Here is a 3526-nt window from a genome sequence, read left to right as displayed (position 1 = left end):
ACACCCAGGGGAGTGAATCTCCCTGGCAACGTGGAATATGACTCCCGGGGAGGAATGTAGACCTGGCATCGTGGGACGGAGAACATCTTCTTGACCAAAAGGGGGATGTGAAAGGAAATGAAATAAGCTTCAGTGGCAGAGAGATTCCAAAACGAGCCGAGAGGTCACTCTGGTGGGCACTCTTACGCACACTTTAGACAACCCTTTTTAGGTTCTAAAGAATTGGGGTAGCTGGGGGTGGATACCTGAAACTATCAAACTACAACCCAGAACCCATGAATCTCAAAGACAGTTGTATAAAAATGTAGCTTATGAGGGGTGACAATGGGATTGGGAAAGCCATAAGGACCCCACTCCACTTTGTCTAGTTTATGGATGGATGAGTAGAAAAATAGGGGAAGGAAACAAACAGACAAAGGTACCCAGTGTTCTTTTTTACTTCAATTGCTCTTTTTCACTCTAATTATTATTCTTGTTATTTTTGTGTGTGTGCTAATGAAGGTGTCAGGGATTGATTTGGGTGATGAATGTACCACTATGTAATGGTACTGTAAACAATCGAAAGTACGATTTGTTTTGTATGACTGCGTGGTATGTGAATATATCTCAATAAAATGAAGATTAAAAAAAATTAAATAAAAAAAATTAAAAAAAAAAGATTGTACTTAGAGAAAAACTATAAAGAAAGAGAAATTGAGGACTGATGTAAATTGTTGCTTGCTGCTTTTTAACATATATATTAATGATAAAGAATATGGCAAGAGTGTTCCCAGCATGATGAGATGAGTGAGTTGAGTGAAGCAACAGTTAAGGCAAGTCTTTGAACGCTTCCCTTGAGAGGGATTGACACTGCAGGAAGTAGGCAATGGGGAGCCATGGTTGGTTCTTGAGTGAGGGATGAGAGCCATGTTTCCGGAAGGTTACTCTGTCAAAATGACAGGAGGTCCTTGATCCCTTTCCTCTTTTACCCAGGGAGTAAAAAGGACAAAGTACAGCCAGAACCCCCAGCCTTGACATGCATTACAGTAGCAGCAAGAGGGGGCAATTTTGGAAACCCCTCTCTCCCACTGATGGTTTACAGTTCCTCATCCCCAAAGGGAACACTTCTAGAAAATAGTGGCAAATCTAGTTAAGATGAAGGATTGAAAATAAGCACATGAAAAGATGCTCAACATCATTAGCCATTAGGGAAATGCAAATCAAAACCACAATGAGATGTCACTTCACATCCATTAAGATGGCTATCATTAAAAAAAAAAAGGAAAATAAGTGTTGGAGAGAATGTGGAACAATTGGAACCCTCCTGCATTGCTGGTGGAAATGTGAAATGGTTCAGCTGCTGTGGAAAATGGTTTGGTGGTTCTTCAAACGTTAAACATAGAGCCCTTTCCCTGTCGCGGATGGGTCACAGAAGCAGAAGCTGGAGTGCATCCAAGATTCGGTTCCACCCATAACCTACTGCAATGGCTGAGGAACACATGGCTGCTGGAGATGCAACGGACATTAGCACTGCTTTATAAGAGGTCCTAGACCATCCTCATCCATAACGGCTTAGCATGAGGAATCCACGAAGCTGCCAATGTCCAGCCCATCTTCATGTACTCACATCCAACTGTGATGATCCTCTGTATGTCATGTTGGTGGAGGTCCTTTGAGCTGAGCACCATATTAATCTAAATAAGGTTGATGACAAGAAGAAACTAGGGGAATGGCTAGGCCTCTGTAAAATCAACAGAGAGGGAAAACCCTGTAAAGTGGTTGATTGCAGTCGAATGGCTGTTAAGGACTTTGGCAAAGGATCTCAGACCAAGGATGTCATTGAAAAATACTTCAAATGCAAAGATGAACAAACATTAAACTTGCTTATTGACTGTACACAACTCAAAAAAAGAAGTTGAACAGAGAATTACCATACGATCCAGCAATCCCACTCCTAGGGATATATCCAAAAGAATTGAAAGCAGGGACTTGAACAGATATATCTATACTGATGTTCATAGCAGCATTATCCACGAAAGCCAAAAGGAGAAAACAACTTAAGCGCCCATCAACAGATGAATGGATAAATCAAATGTGGTATATATACATACAACAGAATATCATTCAGCCATAAAATGGAATGAAGTTCTGATAAATGTGATGACATGGATGAAACTTGGAGACATAGTGTTGAGTGAAATAAGCCAGACACAAAAGGACAGATATTGTATGATTCCACTTATATGAAACATTTATGACAGCAAATTCACAGAGATAGAAAGTAGATTAGAGGTTACCAGGGGACAGAAAGAAGGGGCAATGGGAAGTTATTGCTTAATGGGTACAGAGTTTCTGTTTGGAGTACTGAAAAAGTCTGGTTAATGAACGGTGGTGAGAGTAGCACTACAGTGTAAATGTAATTAATGCCACTGAATTGTATACTTGCAAATGGCTAAAACATAAAATTTTATGTTATCTGTATGTTACCACAATATATGGATAGATATAGATATAGATACATAGATAGAGATAATGATTGATAGATAGGGGATTGAACACAAGCATTTACCTCTGATTTGTTTCAAAACCTCATTAAAGTGATTAAAGGGATTTTTAAAGGCGCTTACCTGCAAGTATAAAGAGAACAGAAAGGGAGAAAATAGCCACAGAGTAGCGAAAGCTGGAAAGCAAAACACTCTCTGGTGACTAAGCAGGGCTAGAAAGCTGGCTCTTCAACTGGCAGTGGGAAAAGCTGAGAAGCTACCTGAATGGCATCGCAGAACCTCAAAGACTAAGAAGTGTCAATGCCAGGCACCTCTGGAAGTAAAGGTGAAATTGGGCCTAAAAGTAGGAAGATCAATTGCAAGTCCATTTAGGAAGCAGTCAGATTTTCAGATGCCTTCCCCTGCTCTCTGCATCTGGGTGACTGTCTCTGTCTTCCTCCGGCAGAAGGCTGGAAGTTTATTATCTGGAGATGGTGTTACAAAGGGTCTTTGGAGAGAGATGCCAGACATAGTTGAAGATGAGATGACTCAGTGAAAACAGGGAGATTAGGTGTACCGTTTCATGCTGAATATTGTATCCCCAGCCAAGCTCTCTTCCCCCACTCAACACTTAGAAATTTGATATTCAGGCTTATACCTTCTAGGAAGAATAGTGAATACCGACATCAGAGATTTCTCAATGAAAATGTCTGGCTAGATCATCATAGAGCAGTGGTTCTCAACACTTGAGCTTGCATTAAAACCCCCTGGAGGGCATGTGAAAATGCGGATGGTGGAGGCCCGATCCTGAGTGCCTGATTCAGTAGATCTGGGGTGGGCCCTGAGAATTTGCATTTCTAACAAGCTACCGGGTGATACTGATGCTGCTGATTCAGGGCCACACTTTGAGAAACTCTGTTCTGGAGTAAAGTCTGTAATTGACAAGCCTTATCCACATGCATAAAGCTTTCCATCAGCTTTTTGGTGCCCTCTTCTAAAAGGTGAACAGATAGCTGGTGATCATCAGACATAAAGAGGAAAACCTCTAATATGAATGACCAAGA

The 3526-nt window shown here is 41.1% G+C and overlaps 1 pseudogene; it reads left to right on the top strand.

The window, feature by feature from the left end:
• The first annotated feature begins 1463 nt into the window (after positions 1–1463).
• LOC119523652 lies at positions 1464–1907 on the top strand (annotated as a pseudogene).
• The last annotated feature ends 1619 nt before the right edge of the window (positions 1908–3526 follow it).

The sequence above is a fragment of the Choloepus didactylus genome, chromosome X, assembly GCF_015220235.1.
Source record: "Choloepus didactylus isolate mChoDid1 chromosome X, mChoDid1.pri, whole genome shotgun sequence".
NCBI classification, from domain to species: domain Eukaryota; kingdom Metazoa; phylum Chordata; class Mammalia; order Pilosa; family Megalonychidae; genus Choloepus; species Choloepus didactylus.
This window is presented reverse-complemented; position numbering and strand designations above follow the sequence as displayed.